General features: G+C 45.6%; 1 pseudogene; it reads right to left on the bottom strand.

Moving 5' to 3' along the window:
• Positions 1-9,732: 9,732 nt before the first annotated feature.
• On the bottom strand, positions 9,733-11,176 carry LOC138510747 (transcription elongation factor SPT5 pseudogene; annotated as a pseudogene).
• Positions 11,177-17,842: the final 6,666 nt, after the last annotated feature.

The following is a 17,842-nucleotide window of genomic DNA, read 5'->3' as shown; positions in this document are numbered from 1 at the left end:
AGCCAGACTTATCTCAAGAGGGATGTGAGCAGTACAAGATGTAACACAAAGGACTTGCAATCACAGTAGTTCAAACAAACACTATTCAAGGTTTCTTAGTAAAAGAATATACATTTATTTACACATTTGGTTAGAAAACCTTCCACTAGTAAGAAGCAGCTCAATATCACACTATAATACACTACAGAACACCACCAATAAGTTTCTCAACAAGTTAGGCTCTCCTAAAGTGGGAGCAAAATGGCACTTCAGTAACTTTCAAAAGGGGTAGAAAGACAAAGGTTAAAATATTTAAAGCAGAATTACTTTCATAGGCAGGGCAAATAGTTTCAGTTAACTACAAGAGGCAATTCATTGCAATAGGCCTGGGCCAAAGTCAATGGTTCAGTGTCTTGGATAGGATAGTACAGTTCTGGTGGTAAACGGTTAAGTCTTTGCCAATGTTCGAAGAAGTAGTTTGCCAGAAAAAGAGTTATATGTTGGATTAGGAGTGAACAAGACTCCAAAGTGGGAACAGTTTCACAAACTTTCACTGTGGCAGAAAGGATTTCCACACCGTGTTTGCACAGTATCTTAGGTATGAAGAAAAGCTGTAGCTGAGGCAGTTGTTCCTGGCAGTTCCTGCAGACCTCGCTGTTCCTGAGCTTCAGTTGTGGGGACAAGAAGGAGGACTCGGGAGGCTCCTGCACTGCCCAGGGAAGAGGCCACAAGCTTGTCAAAACGTCGGGTTTAAGGTGTGAGTGCCTTAAAGTCGACAAACTGGTATCCTTCTTACTGCCTAGCAGGTTTTCAACAGAACTCTGATGAAAATTCGACCAGTATGGAGACGGTGTCCAGTTGGTTTATGAGTTGGTTGTTCCCACCAGCTCAAGGGAAGAAGTTGTCCTTGAAGGAGCTTCTCTGTCGATGGAGTTTCAGGCAATTCGGACCTGCAGCAGGGCTTCACCGGGCAAACCAACAGTCCAGGAGTTGCAGCAGTCGTCTTCCTTCAGCTCGTCTTCCATTCTTTCGTTCCAGTGGTCGACTCTGCCTTCCAAGTCTCAGAGACCTGCTTTTAAACAGTTTTCTCCCATTCATTCCAACCTAGCTGTCAATCACCCAACAGGGTGGCTGTCCTTGCCGGACACTCAGTCAGCCAATCATGCCAGTGTGCATTCAGGTCTCCTAGGAGACTAAGCACAGGGAGTTTCGGGCACCTCCCTCACATCCTGTCCACCCCAAACACTCAGGTGCCAGAGGAGGGCTTCAGCACTGAAGCCCGTCAAAGGGCATCAAACAAAGGGACAAAACCTGGTTTGGCACGCAGAGTTAAACACAAGAAGGACCTTTCCTAAAAGAAAAGACAAAAAAAGATGACCGGAGTCTGTTTTTACAGTGGGGTCTTGGGTGCCATATTGAAAAACATGGCTGACCTGATTTTTAGCTACCAGTGTTCGCGGTCGGGAAAAATCATGGTAGTTCGTTCTAAAACCACTGCCACCAGCCATTTCAAGAGGAAAGGGTAACATTTGAATGTTACATGAGCATTTAGACACAGGGGATGCTAGGCAACCCCTCCAGCACTCGATAGGAAGATAGCGTGGGCTGGGTCTATGAATTTAAAAAGACTAGCAAAGTCAATTTAACTTTACAGGCTCTGGGAGACAGTCGTTAGTCCCAGAGAAGGTATTTAAACCTGGGGAGGTCTGAAAGACACCCCTGTGCCACATATCCAAAGAACACAAAAGTAAAACACACATCAAAATATATGAAAGAGTGGTAATAAAAGGCTCACACTCTTTTCAGGTAAAAATTTAAATCCTAGAAATCCAGCAAAGTTGCTGGGGATCTCAAAAGGTAAGGAAAAAGTGCAAAAAAGTCAAGCAATTTGACAATAAAACCTGCGTTTTTGGCCTCGTTCATTTCTTATTCGTATTTTGAGGGAATATCAGTGGTAACCGCTTCCCCTGGAGCACAGGATAGCTCCATTCTGGAATGCCACACTTGTCTCTTCTTGTACACAGTCACCTGCATGTGCACATGGAAAATCAAATTATTGCTTTGCCCGTCATCATTATGACTACAGAGTCCCTAGCTAGATAACGGATAACAGATGGCAATCAATAACTCTCCTATGTGTTCATAATCGACAGCAATAGGTTGTGTCCTGTTTTCTCTTCTTACATTCGGCTGTGGTTGGATGCCACCAGCTCTGTGGCACTCATAATATAGAACACATTTATTTAGGAAATCTGGTGTTATTTGAACAATACAACTCAGTGTAACAGACAAAGGTTATTAAAGCCAAGTATAAACATTACTAATCATTCATTATGAACATCACGGCATGACTGGAATTGTTTTCCCACCAGCATCCTCCACTTTGACATACCTCCTATCTATGTTTTCTTCGCAGACAGTTCTCCAAGAATTAGGCATAGAAAATGCAAATAAACACTTTGATAACGTTATGTAGAATAGAACATTTCAGGATGGAAGGATATAATAAGCCATACGCTAAGCATATTGTAGGAAGTCAATTTTACTGCTGTTCGTTTCTGTATTTTCAATTTTATGTATTATGTTTTTGCCGATTGGAAATACGAGATAACCAAAAATATTCTTCACCGGTGAGTTGTTACCTTGATTGTAAATCTATCTCCTAATGGGACCATATGAAATACTGACAGGCTTTGCACCTTGTTGGGATGGTACTGTGCATGAATATTCTTATAAAAAAGGAAGTATTCTCCCTGGATCACAATGGGGAATGGCAATAGACTATGGAGCTCGTAATTTGGCATCCAGGACTTGTTACGTTGGCGCATTTGCGTGCACAGGTCCCTGGTGCCGAGTTTTCCTCATCTGCATGACACAGTGCAAAGGAAGTTAATGCCACATGTACGCATGGCAGGAGGCACTAACAATGGGTTCCTCTGAAGTATTCGGCTTTTTGCTGGTATAAAAAGATGGCGGCCTCCAAACGAATCCGCCACATTTGCATGGCAGAGAGAAAGGGGGCGCCGGAATCATAATTTACGATCCGCCCTGCCTCTCCACCATGTAGAAAATGGAAAATGAGACGTCAAAGAAATGCGTATAAAGCGTACGCATTTTTCTTACATTACGCCTCTTCCAAAATGAGCCGCTATAGGTAAAAATGGAAATAGGAAAAATGGAAATTGGAAATGGAGCACTAAAATGGGCTAAGGTAGGCAGCCATTTTAGAAAGAATATTTACTGCAACTGTTCCTAAAGAGAAATAACAAGAACACATTGAGTACTGAAAACCTGGCATTGTCATTCCTCTTAGGAAGGAAACAGAGGGCCTCCTTGGATCACTACACAATACAGACATTTAATGATAAGTCGTTCGTTTTATTTCATTTTCTTTTAGTGCATAATGATTTTACATTAAAACATTTCACAAAAATAGTTATATTATCCACCCTCTAGTGCACTGATACAATGTAGAAAAATATAGGATAATTGATAATCCTGCCTAGATGCCCCAATAAATGAGCAACACACCTGGAGTGGCCATGGAATTTAAACATTTGTCAATAATGGGCAGGGTAGGAATTACTGAAATCCCATGAGTTAAAAAAAGAATTCAAATAGATAGATGACTTCTGCCTTGGCTGTCACAAATCAGCTGTGGTGTCCTTCATGGATCACAGCTATCACCATTCCTCTATAATATATTTATAAGCCTCCATTTGCAGTCACCTTGTTCAGCTAACAGACTGGACACATGTAGGCATATGATGCAGAGCTACTCATCAAAATCCAAGGTAGCCCAAGCAGCCACCAAGGCGTTTCAGACCACCACCTCCGTGGCCAGAAGCGAGTACAAGAAAATCGCTTGTTCCCCAGGGCATCAAAGATGGAGGACCTATTTGGGGGGCCTTTGTCCTTCTCTCCATTCGCTTTTTCTCAAACCTTCACAGTGTGTTCTCCCCGTCTCCGAAGCAGTCATGCCCACAACCTTGGGGTCACCTTCACTATTGATAAGTTGCTCATGTCCCAGCTCAAGGGAGTCACAAAGACAACCAACTCCTTCCACTTTTACTCTTGCCTTAATGGATTGTTTTCTTCAAGGTGACAGTGGTGATAACATTTCACCTCCATTACTGACACTGTATGTACATTAGGCTTCCATAAAATGTCTGCAGAAGCTGGACAAAGCACAAACCTTTGACTTCAGACATCTCACTAGCTTCTCCTTATCAGACAGCACATTCATTGTAAGACTCTCAGTCTTCTGCACAAAGCCTGACATAGCCTGGCCGTAGGATACCTTTGCAGAGTGCTCCCCCATTATTTCTTGATCAGACACCTAAGGTTGGTCTTCTAAAACATACTAGTCATTCAACAGCTCAGGGGCAAATGTCTTCACTATCATGCCTTCATGTTAAGTTCTCCACTCTCTCTAACCCTCTGCAAATTCCCCTACTACTGGACACACATCTGTTGCTCGAGGCTTACAATCCTTACCTGACAAACTCTCAATCCTTCGTCCCACTTAAACCTCTGAGCACTGAGAAGCGACCGACAGGTGATATGAGCACTATACAAGTGTAAGAAACATGTTTAGATTGAGAAGCGTGTGAAAATCCATAATTGGTGTAATGTTTAATTCATTTTTAGGTGACAGGAGCCATTCAAATGTTTTCCTAACTGCATTCAGGTTAATTATCGGAAGGATCATAACAACACGTTAATTGCCCATAAAGCAACTCCCGGCAGCTGTAGGACCCAAGTTTAAAGATGTCTGGTTTATATAAAACTAGTAGGGACGGAGCACGTCGGAAGCGGCTGTCCATTGTAGTGCTGTAGTGCTGCTTCACGGCTTTCACCTGCGTCCTGTTTACTCTACAGGGTGCTTTCCTCTAACCCAGCTTGCTTTGCGCTGTGCCATTCCTTACTACCAGAAGTCGTAGAAGCTTGGCGGTCCTGTGTTCCCGGAACGGTAGATGCCGCATTGCCCTGCTATCCTCCTTCGTTTGAAATGTGTGTGGAGACCTCCACACCTCGGCAGTGAATTGGCTCTGGCACGGAAGACTTTGAGCAGCAGGTACGTTTGTTTGGTTCCGGACCTGCATGGAGTATTATCCTCCGCTCCAATTCTTTAGTGGTTTTCCTGCCTTAGCAGTACCTCTGCAAGTTTATAACCGTTCACATTTAGCACCTCTGAGCTATAGCAACCTTTCAAATTGTTAAGTTCTTTTTTAAGTAGTGCCCATACTTTGCAGTAATGCAGACACAGAATACCTCTGTGCCTGACCCCCCAAAGACTTCACCAAAGGGGATCGGCTGTCAGAAGTCCTGGCCCTTAGCTCCCGTCAGAGGCTGCGTATTCATGCTAGGCAAACTGAGATACCCTCCGTTTTAGGGGCCTTCCTGACAAGTCTTTTGCGACTCCAACTAAATGCTCAGAACCGGCTCCATATTTAATGAGCCTAGTAATCAAGGACCACAATAAAAAAACATCGACAGCCCATGGGGTAACCAGACCCGAAAACCATCTTGATAATAGTGTGGATCCGCCAAATTCTACCTCACTGGGTACTCCGTTCCAGGTAGATGTGGTTGCTAAGGTCAACCATGTGTCCCCCTTAGTTCCCGAAAGTAGTGGGCAATTGTTAATGTCCACCTCACTGGCACATTCCCCACTGGTGAATGGGGTTGGTAAATCCAACTATGCTTCCTCTCTAGATTCTCTAGTAGGCATTGAGAAAAACCCACTTCCGAGTCCTGGAGGTTCTGGAAGGATACGCTTATCGAAGAGCTGAATAGCTGTGACACCTCCCTGGACTTTGATGCATGATTAGTGTCTTTAGACTTTTCCACTGAGAAATACCATGCTCCCATTCTTGGAGAAAAGTTTTCAAACAGCCCATGCTCTTCCGGTGAGTCACCCATCTATTCATAAAGTGAATTGCTCCTCACAAACAGACTTGCCTTCAAAGGAAGGCGATATCCATGCACATATCTCAGGGGTTCTTCGAGTTGGTCCCAACCTGAGCCTATGCTTCTATGAAATAACCGCCATCATCTTTCTCCATTTTAGGAAGTAAGCAACCACAGAATCATAGCTGCGTCCCTCTCAGGCTTGCTGCTGCTCCTGGGAAAGGATGTTCGGATGTCTCCTGTCTATGAGTCCATGAATTCCAGACTGGCTAACTTAAGGAGTTTGCGTCTAAGAAAATCCAATCTGCCAACGCCTAAAGATGAATCCATTAAAGCCCTGGTTATGGACAATACAAACTTCATTATCACTAATGTCAGGAAACGTTCTCAGAGAGAACCAAGAGATGCACTTTGTAATAATGTTCTCGCTTGGCTTCGTGCAAGATCCGAGCCCGGGGTTGTTCGTTGCTCCGATCTGAGGTTTCTACGCAGGATAGACCTAGATGATTGGTGTGCCCAGGCTAACAGGGATTGCATATTGGTGGTGTGTGGAGTCATCACCCTGCCCCTCTATCTGCGATTGTTCAAATATTTGCCCATGGGCTCTTCGAACCTTGGACTTGTAGTCTGACCCGATTGGCCGCTTTAAACAGTGAACTGATGGGTCCTTACGGTCCTGTTATACTGTCGTTTTTGCTTTTCCCACTTTTGTTTGTTCTCCTGTCTGTTGTGTATTATTTGTAAGTTATGTTTCTTTGTAGCGCTTTGAGGCCTGTGGGCAAACGGTGCTTCATAAGAAATTAAAATAAATAAGTAGTCTTGTGCATCTCTGCTTTACTTTTATGCCACAGCACTGAAATTGAAATATATCACAAATACCTTAAGGGTTGGTTTTTCAGTTGTGATAGTTTATCGTTTAGGGATATGGTTAGTTTGATTGTATTGGCAATTGATATTTTCAAGACTTATTTAGTTGCATACAATGTACTGAAACCCTGAATGGTAAAAAAAACAAGCAAACGAATATCTGCCACCTATTATCATATGGAGCACATTATCACACACAGGAGAGGCACCAGTCAATCAGGTGCCAGGAATGTTGAATGAATGTGACAGTTAGCCTCTGTTCCATCCCAGTCACTGGCACCTCTGCCACCGGTCTACCAATTATTTTCACACCAAGTGCCCTCAGCCATGTATTTTGCCCTTTCCAGTCCCTGCGCACAAGAATCCAACAACCCTTCACCCCTTCCCCTCTGTTTTCTACAGCACTTACTTCCCCTCCCTCTCTCTGCTGCCTTGGCGCTCCTCCACAGGATGCCTGCCGCATGACCATAGAAATGGTGAAGTGACTCACTACAAACTACCAATTATTTAGAATGGGTGTTTTGTGAAGATTTTTACAGGAAATTGACACCCACGTAGGCGCAAATCCAACTTCCCCTCATCCTTCGCAGAGTGTTAATAGCCGCTGTGGGGGCCTTTGCCAAACAATTTCGACTATCTGGGAATGTCTTACAACTCTAGCCTATCCAACCTCGAACATCTGCCCAAGCAAAGGTCGGAGATGAAGCAGGACATTTGTGGCATATTTACTTTCTGCAAGAAACTAAAAGTGCAGCCAGTAAACCGTATATTTAAAATGTAGGAGGGAAAGGCCTGTTCTATTTCTTTATATGCTGCTCCTGTTGGGGGTTTAACAAATGCTCACACCTTGCAATTTGCGCGAAACAGATTTTACAACGCATTTTAGGCTTACCTACTACTTCCCAACTGTTGCAAGGCACTTGGACCTTGGCCTTGACTACCTAGAGGACAGTCTTCTCATTGCTCCAGTTACTATGTTTTTACAGACTTTGAGCAATGATAATGCAGGATATCTTAATTGTTATTTAAGTCACCAAAATACAGTTGAGGCTTAAGAGCAGAACTCACTAACCTCTGTGAATTGCACAATATTTAATTTATTATAAGAAAAATGTCGGTGAAAAGACAAATGTGTGTAAAATAGTTGAAGCAATAGGGAACATGAAGTCCTGTGAAGAAACTCAACTGACAAAACTGGCAAACAGACTCCCCATTTTTATGTTATTGACTAGTGATATGAGGCCCCAGTTCCACACAACTTCCCGTCCTCTTAGCACCACGTACAAAGGAAGGATTTAGTCAAAATGACCAAATCCAAGTTACCTATCCCACCAAAAGACCTAAAATGCATACCACCAACAGATCGAACACCAAAAGTTTTAACCTTTTGTGATATGTATTTTTTGGTGGGGTAGGTAAAAAAAAAGAAAAACAAAGGCTGCAGGGGCTGCAGGGGGCCTACTGTCCCCTGCAACACCCCGCTCACTATACTATTTAGTATAGTGAGCTGGGGTTGCCAGACAAAAAAAAACAAAAAAAGGCTGCAGGGGCTGCGGGGGAGTCCCCCACAACTCTCCGCTCACTGTACTATATAGTATAGTATTGTGAGCGGAGGTTGCCAGACAAAAAAAAAAGAAAAAAGACTGCAGGGGCTGCAGTGGAGTCCCCTGCAACCCCTGCTCACTATACTATACAGAAACACTTGTGTACGAGCGTGATCCAAATAAAAAATCATATCATATCATAGTAAGCAGGGGTTGCGGGGGACACCCCTGCAGCTGCCCGAAAAAAAACAAAAACAAAAAAGGCTGCGGGGGTATCCTCCACAACACCCTGCTCACTATGCTATACAGTATAGTGAGCGGGGTTGTGGGGGACACCCCCGCAGCTGCCCAAAAAAAAAGAGAAAAAAAGAAAAGGACCCTGCAGCGCCAGTTCCTGATCATGGAAGTGAAAGGGAACCGGTGTCTCAGGGTCCAGCGAGATACAGTATAGTGAGTGGGTGTTGCGGGGGACACCCTGACAGCTGCCCTAAAAAAAAAGAACAAAGGCTGCGGGGGTGTCCTCCGCAACACCCTGCTCACTATGCTATACAGTATAGCGAGCTGGAGTTGTGGGGGACACCCCCGCAGCTGCCCAAAAAAAAAGAGAAAAAAAGAAAAGGACCCTGCAGCGCCAGTTCCTGATCATGGAAGTGAAAGGGAACCGGTGTCTCAGGGTCCAGCGAGATACAGTATAGTGAGTGGGTGTTGCGGGGGACACCCTGACAGCTGCCCTAAAAAAAAAGAACAAAGGCTGCGGGGGTGTCCTCCGCAACACCCTGCTCACTATGCTATACAGTATAGCGAGCTGGAGTTGCGGGGGACACCCCCGCAGCGGCCCGAAAAAAAAGGCAAAAAAAAGAAAAGGACCCTGCGGCACCAGTTTCCGATCATGGAAGTGAAAGGGAACCGGCGTCTCAGGGTCCAGCGAGCCAAAAGGCAAGGTAAGTAAGGGGGTGAGGGTGTGTTGGAGTGAGGGTAGGGGTGTGGGTATGGGTAGAAATGACCGAAGATTATTTCGAGCGAATAATCTTTACTCATTTCTCCCTCGAAAATTTCCATCGTAGGAAAATCACAAAGATTCACAAAGGAACACGGAGCCACAGATACATGCAACCTTCATCTTTATTTCCCCACCAGCCCTGTGCTTCGTCCTTACTTCTGTTTAAGGAGGACTGTCCTTAACCGCTCTCCTACATCTACCCCCTGCTTATCATCTTTGTGGGTTTCTGCTCTTGCCCCCTTCTGGTGGTCTTCAGGGTATTCGCTGTGCTCTCTTCCTTGCTGTCTGTCCTCCCTCTTCTGCCTCCGTTCTGGAGGGTGTGTTTGGGTTGTTGTGGTGCCCAGAATCACGTTTTTCTGGTGTTCGGCTGTCATCATGGAGAGGAGTTTGTGAGTCATGAGGTGTTCAACTTCCGTCATGACCACGGGTCTACGAGCTGTGCATGGGTGTTTGAGACCCATGCCTGGGTGTCAGTTCATCAGTGGCCTTTACAATGTCTTTGACGTGAATGTTGTTTTGCTTAGCGTCTAGGGCTACTGCAAGCCAGTTGTCTTTCTTCCTGGTCACAGCATGGTGTTTTGTGGTTACCACCTTTCGATTCATGTTCATGATATGACAGGCGTCTCTCCCCACTCTACTAAACACTCCTGTGGTCTGTGGGTCCAGCTGCGCAAACTCCTCCCACTTGTGCTGACCTTTAGCATCTGCCGCAAGGTAGTTTCCCAGTGCAGCTGTCTGTCCCGGGGTGGCACTTCAGCTTGTGTATCGCAAGAACAATTGCAGAGTTCTTTTCCGCTCGTAATGTCAGTCCTGCCTCTCTCTCTCTCTCGTAGTATCCAGCATTCACCTTTACGTAGTTCCTCATTTGAGGTACTTTCGCACTTTATGGGCAGGGAACTCCAGGATATCTTTCAGGCCCTCCTGCCTTGGCATGATGGTGATCTTCTAGCGATCCGCCCTCAGGATTTTACCTTGGAGGTTGATTACTTCACCGTCATGAATTTCCACCTTTTCCCCAGGCTGCAGGCTATTCTCGCATTCATGTCCTGTGGCTTCCGTTACCCACTTTAGGTCACTCTCTTATGGTTGGTCTTCGAGCTTCTCCCGTTCAGACAGGGCAGGCCTCACGTCTTCTGTAATTAGAGCTGACATGGCAAAGCTGTTTAACAGGAATCCTTTGCGGCTGTCCCAATTGATCTCAAGAGTGAGGAAGTCTCTGTCAGAGGTCACCTCTCCACCCCGAGACTGAGTGATTTCGGGATCTACGACCCTCTGTGGAGGGTCTGAAACTGCTTCCTCTATGAAAGCTCATCGTTCATTGTTGTCTGAGCTTTAACTCTCTCCTGGTTAGTTTTTGTAATCATCTTTAGGGATATGGCTTTTTGGCGTGGCTCCCCCTCCTCCACCTGAGCGCTGACCTCCTTGTGAGTCTCATGTTTGCACTGTATTCTGTACCTGGGTTTCAAATCAGACTCCACCTTTGGTACTTCTGTCATTTCCTTGGTGGGTACCATCTGCAGGGTCCAGAAGCCTATTTGCAGATTACCCGCACCCTCAGTAGCCTGGGCTTGCATGTAGGCCTCAATATAGATGCACCCCTTCACATGCTCTGTAGCCACTACCTCTTTGATCTGTATCTGCATCTCTGTGAACTGTTAAGTATTGAATTGCCTCACCAATAAAAAGTCAGCTATGCTGTCCTCCCCATTATTCTACTGCATGGTCCAGACACTGGGACTTTCCACTCCAGGCAGTGCCTGTTGTTGCTGCATGATGTCATCCAACCGCTTATCAGCCCGCTGTTTGCATGATCTCCCACCAAGGGCTTAACATACTTCTTCCTGTAGCATTCAGCTGGACCTCTTCTGTTCATCTCTCCTTGCCAATTTCATACTCATCCTCCCGTTTGGCATCATCTAAATGTAATCCGCTGAGGCGAGATTTATTCCATGGCTGATCATTGTAATTGTCTCCCTTCCCATCATGTTCTTCCTCACCTTCATCCTCCTTTCCAGCTTCCTCTGCATCCATTTCCTGAGGCTACTCTTTTCCAGTGTTTTCACTCATAGATGCGCTTGGGCATCCCCCCGCCACCTCATGTTCATGATTGTTCACCTCTTGTGGTGCCCCACTTTGCTCACTCTCTCTCTCCCAGACGTTGCAGTCCTTGCTGTCAGACAATTCCGCAGAGCTGTATGTCCCACCCATATCTCTGTGGTCTCCAGCCAGAGCCTCACTCACGGCGATCACGCTATGCCACTCCTTTGGTGGCAGATTGCCTGTTCTCTGTATGTGCGGATTGCCTTTCCGTTTTGCGGGCAGACTGCCTGGAACACCTCGATCACTGCTTCCTAATCTCCTGTGCTGCACGGCACCTTGCCGTCCAAACATGGTCTTTGCATGTCGGACTGCCGGCTGCATTTCCTTGTGCAGCGGACTACCGTCATCTAAGATGCCCTGTGTGGCGGACTGCCAATCCCTTCTCGATTCCAGACTCATCACATTTTGTTGTGCAGCGGACTACCAATCCCTTCTCTATTCCAGGCTTCAATCTTTTTGTTGTGCGGCCGACTGCCAATCCCTTTTGCACTGGTGGCCATGTTCGTTTCCCTTTCATCACCAGTTGTTATGTTATTGACTAGTGATATGAAGCCACGGCTCCCTGCAGCTTCCTGTCCTCTTAGCACCACGTACAAAGGAACACAGAGCCACAGATACATGCAACCTTCATCTTTATTTCCCTCTCCAGTTATGAACCCAGGCTCTAGTAGCCCCACATCTTCCTCCCCCAGCCCTGTGCATCGTCCGTCCTTTCCTCCCTTAAGGTGGCCCTCTGTTTAAGGAGGACTTTCCTTAATTGGTCTGCAACGCTCATGCTGTCAATGAACTCTGGGGGTGCTTGATTGTATTTGAATGGGTCTCCTTATGCTGCACATAGGAGGCAAATAATAAAACAGTTTTAATGGTTTTTTGCTCCACCCAGGATTTGTGAAATGGTATGTCAAGTCTGTATTGCTAGGCTTCTGTCCCTTTTGTGTCATCCTGAATTTGTTTTCTTATTGTCTGTATTATTTTATTGTTTCCCCACATGTTTAAAGTTTATCTTTAACTCCATTTGGTGACTGAATATATGTAAATACAATATATTTTTGGCTTATGATTTTGCCAAATATTGTTTTATGGTAAACTTTTCTTAATGTAATATACTTGGCTGCAGAGGTTACCAAAGGAAACAGGAAACCCAACAATCTTGCATATGTAACTGTGCCAAGCTGAAGCAAGTGCCCGCATCAGTATCAATGAAAGTGAGTTGTCATGTCTGGGACTGCTGTGTACAGTAAACCACCCCGCTAGGAGAGACCCCATTCATAATCTCTGAGAATGTGGTTTGCAGGACCCAGAGAGTCTGGTCTCACCGCAGCTTCAAGGGAGACCTGCCCCTTTAATCAGGAACCATAGAGAGATCCATTAACCAGAGAGACTCTTTGATCAACAATAGACAGGAAGATGGGTGGGACTTAGTATCACAAGTTTTTACTCCTTTACCTTTCCTGTTGCACAGCACTCTGGTTAAGACCTGACACATACAGGAAATTGTTTGTAGGGACCCCAGGATTGGTTCATTAAGGTATGCTTAGCCTTCACCAATCATTGTGGCCCACTTGGCTTTAAAAGAGGGCTGAGCCCCTTTTTTTGGAGATCGTCTGACAACTTCAACAGAAGTAACAACAAGATCTCAACCTTGGACCCTGGCTGAAAGTACAGTCCATCTTATGTCGTCCGCCAGTAAAGGAAGGCCAGGATTTCCAAAGAGGAAAGCAAGATCCCTCCCCTAAACATCTCCCAGGGAACAGAGTGAGATCCAGAACTCAGAGGACCCTACACCCATTTCAGAACCGGTACCCAGCAAGCACACAGTCTGCCCTGTTAGACTCTGCAGCAAGCTTCAAAGGTATGAAGTGCCGGAAGGTTTCTGAATCTACAACCAGGGAAAATGCTCCTGCCTGCAACACACTCCACAGCTGTGGGCCATCCACCTTAAAGGAAGACAAAAGCCCATTGAAGTAGCTGGGAGAAGTTCCTCGACAAGCATCTACCGCCGTCCTCCTTAAAGGAAATTTTTGAGCGAGTTGAGTTCTTCGAGCTGCAACTGACTGACTTCGACCAGTGCTTCAGAACTGCTGATCAGCACTCAGACGATTCCTAACCCTGAGCCGCTGTGTAGGCCAGCCTGCAACCATTCGTCAAACTTCGCTCCCGAACCATCTTGCCATCTGATATCTGCAGCTGACGCCCATCTTGGACTCTGTCACAGAAACCTGCCAAGTACCTTGAAGCTGACTAGACCCTGTCGAGCTCAAAGAACACCTACAGCACAAGGTACAGTGTGGCTCTGTCACCCAGGTCCTTCCCAGAAGGCCACTAAATGTTTGATGTTTGAATCATTTATACCGTGGACCGGATAAACTTAATCGTGTTTGGGCGCAGGTGGAACCTTTAGCATTTGGATTGTTTTTCTCCAATGTGGTAAATAAAGTGCCCCTGTAACTATTTCCAGTAGGCGATCTCAGCAGAACAGATGGGTTTTCAAGGCCCTGCGAAATGTCATGAGTGTCTTAATCTCTCTGATATATCCCGAGAGCTTATTCCATAATCTAGATCCAGAGACGCCAAATCTACGGTCTCCTTTGCTCACGTATTTTGACCGTGGAACCTGGAGTAGGTTCTTCTCGCCTGAGCGTAGCTGCCGGCTGGGAGTATAGCTCTTAATTTTGTCAGATAGATACCCCGGTGCCAATTTATTCACACATTTAAAAACCAGGCAGAGAGTTTTAAACTCTATTCACTCCTTCACCGGTAACCAGTGTAAAGATCTTCTCAAGTTAGTGATAGGTGCAGATTTTGTTACATTGCACACTATCCTAACCGCAGCATTTTGGGCCATCTGCAATCTACGCAATTGGAACCCTGGTATTCCTGACAGCAATGCGTTGCCGTAGTCCAGTCGCACGTTAACAAGTGTCTCTACAACCACTGCTCTATCCTCATTTGCAATAAATGGCAGAATGTGTCTCAGTGATCGCAGGATGTTGAATGCTGATTGCACCTTTGTACTAAACTGTGCTCCGCAACCCATGTTGTCTTCCCTCACGCAGCCCAAATTTTTGATTTTCTTTGCAAAGTTGAGCTTTGCCCCTAGGAAGCATGGTGGCAATATCTGTTCTGTTGAAGATGATATTTTGAAGCAAATAGTGACACTTCCGTTTTGCTGGCATTCAGCAACAGTTGGTTGGCACATATCTAGGCCTGTACTTCCTGTAAACACTGTTCCACTATCATTAGCATATCCTCAGTTCTCTGCACCTTCAGGAACACCTGCGTATAATTCGCATACAAATGAAAGTTGATATTATGTTTCCTAAATATATCCATAAGTAATTTTACATATAGGTTAAAGAGCAACGGTGAGTGTGAGGACCCCTGAGGAACCCCACACTTTTGTAAGACAGATTCCGACCCTTTGTTCCCTTCTAAAAAGGAAGGACTCAAACCACTGAAGGGCTTGTCCCGAAACTCTTCCTACTTCCCTCAATTGTTTCAGCAAGATCCCATGGTCTACGTATCAAATGCGGCAGACAGGTCCAGCATAACCAACAAGGACATATCCCCCTGATCTGCCATCTTCAATAGGTCATCCCATACTGTCAATAACACAGTTTCCGTCCCGACCCCTGGTCGAAAACCAGATTGTAACGGGCCAGTAGGTTTTCACGGTCCACGTGTTCTTGCAGCTGGGTTGTCACAATTTTTTCTAGAATCTTCACTGGTCACGGCAGTCCTGCCACTGGCCTGTAATTTTGAAAATTCTTAGGATCTAGATTGGTTTTTTCAACAGCAAGGTAACTTCAAAGTTTGGGGTACTATGCCTGATGTTAAAGATTTATTTACAAATTTTGTCACAAATGGGGCAGTGTCTGAGGCTACTCGTTTAGCTACTGAGGATGGGATAGCATAGAGCACATCATTGCTGGCCTTCAACTCGGAGAGTAGGGAGCAAACCCTCCCCTCCGAAAAGTCCATAAATACAAACAAGTTATAACCCGTCTCAGTATCTCGACTAGGAGCCTCCATTTCCTCCAACTCTACTTTCATAGCCACACCTGGATTCTGAATCCCTGACTTCTCCAGACCAGTGACCTCTATTGTCACTGGGTGATCCTGGGAATCGGTTGGCATGCTTTCAGCAATTTTTGCTCGTATCAACTCTATTTTATCTATAAAATAGTTGTTAAAATCCTCAGCCTGTGATTTAGAAATCTCTGAGGCTATTGATGCGCACCTAGGATCTGCTAACTGAGAGATCACTGCATAAAATTCTCGTGGTCTATTGATTGCTTTATCCATTTTTTTTATTGTCATGAATTTAGATTTGGCCTCAAAAATGTCCTTTCTATATTCACTTAAGATAATCTTTACTGTCTCTAAATTACTCTCTGTGTGCTTTTACTTCCATTTTTTTCGGAGGCTTTAAATGTCCCCTTATTTTAGCAAGATCCTTCCTGCGAGAGCCACGGGCTGGTAGTCTTCCTGGCAATGTTTTGCTAAAGAGGAGCTTGTTCGTTGCATATCCTATCCACAAACTCTGTGCCTTTGTTAAAGAACTCTTCACCAATGTTCCCTTTTATTATTTTTCTGTGCGGAACCGGTTGGCTGTTGTGCGCACATTATTTTCCATGTACTCAACGGACTAATGAGGTAAGCCACTTTGTGAGCTACCGTCGCAGAAAAGAGTTTAGAAAGGAATTTCCTCTTCTCAGCCACCGCAATTCTTTAAAAAATGTTCAATACTTTTTCCAAACTCATGGGCTAAAATAAAATATGTCACATGTGATTATACAGAAAGCTGGGAAGGGGGAAGAGAGACTCCAATGCACAGAGAAACAGCACATTGCACGATGAACTCGCGAGATGGCCTAGCAACAAGACAGTGGCAGAAAAGTAAGGTGCAAGAGACGTCCCAGGTCACCGAATAACAGGGTGGGTAGCGTAGAGTCTCCATGTTTTAGATGTTTGGGGGGGTAGCAGGGCTTCCCAGGCTTTTCGGGAGTGGTGTGCATCATCGGGAGCCCTCCACTATTGAGGCCACTTTGCCGCACCTGTAGCCAGCCAGTCTGCAAAACCCAGCAGAATTGCCACTGTGAATTCCAGCATCCAACTCAGAAGTTACCAGGAGGGGCAACTGCCACTCGTGCGACACCAGGATAGTATATACACAGGTACGCTTCCACCCTCTGTCCAATGCAGGGAAGATTATAGATAGTGCAAAGTAAGGGTGCCGGTGTTCAAAGTTGACTAGATGCACCGTTCCATAGAATACCACCTCCCAGGCCTCCACAAGGCAATAGAGGCGTCCACTTACAGTTTATCTACCATCTCAATCTCACGTGAGGACCAATGATTGTCCACTGCCAAGACCCCCTCTATTCCGCAGAAGTTGTGCACACAGTGGTCACTGGTATGAGGGGGATCTGGTTTAAATCTCGAGACAACAGCCTCCCATACCCATGTCACCACATTGCAAGACGGTTGTAGTCCCCTCTGTTTGAAGGGATCAACCAATGCTCCTCTAAAGCTGGGGTGCCTGCTCACACATTGAAAGAACTATGTGCCAGCTTCTCTTCAGGATATCCAGTGGGGTATATTGTCACTGTGCTTCTGTGGGTCTCAAGGGTTTACTTGTACAGCAGCGTGATCTGATACATACAGCATGAAGGAAAGCTGTTTACCCAGCAAGGAAACCAGATAATTTGCCTACAGCCTACATCATTGCTTTTCTTTTCACGTTGAGAATGCCGGATAATTCAATCACCCGTTGCCTCTCTTGCACTCCTGGCCCCCACTGCCTTCCTTTTCTCCCCCCCTGCTGTAGTTTCATCAACTCCACTTCCCTCACACACAGATTGACATGAAAGGACCAAAAACAGATATGCAGGGTCTTTCACATCAACCAACTAAAACCCCATTATATGCGGGATGACTTGCTCATGGTGTTAGTGACAGATGAGAGACTGAGGAGGAAACCAATCCCCCCCAGACCTCCTGTACACTGAAGCCACAGATGGGTCAGTTGAAGGTGTCAACCTTGCAACGGACCTGTCAGAGCAGAAACTGAAAGACTGTCGCGATTTACTGGGACAGTGTGCTGGTCTATTTTCGCTGACTCCAGGTTGTGCAGATTGGTGGACCCATGATGTGGACACCGGAGAGAGTAACCCAGTGAAAAGCAGAATTCACTCGATAAGGTTAGGGACACCATCAAGAAGGAAGTTTCCAAGATATTGTACCTAGGAGTGATAGAGCCATTGCACAGCCCCTGGTCTAGCCCAGTGGCACTGGTCCCTAAAAAGATCAGTGGTGGGAAGACTGAAGTCCGCTTTTGTGTGGACTACAGGGAACTCAATTCTGTGACGAAGACAGATGCTCATCCCATTCTTCAGGCAGATGAGCTCATTGATAAGCTCGGCGCTGCCAAATTCAG

The sequence above is a fragment of the Ambystoma mexicanum genome, chromosome 6p (assembly GCF_040938575.1).
Source record: "Ambystoma mexicanum isolate Mex_15411 chromosome 6p, UKY_AmexF1_1, whole genome shotgun sequence".
In the NCBI taxonomy this organism is placed as follows: domain Eukaryota; kingdom Metazoa; phylum Chordata; class Amphibia; order Caudata; family Ambystomatidae; genus Ambystoma; species Ambystoma mexicanum.
Note: the sequence above shows the minus strand (reverse complement) of the source record. Positions and strands in the feature narration are given on the sequence as shown.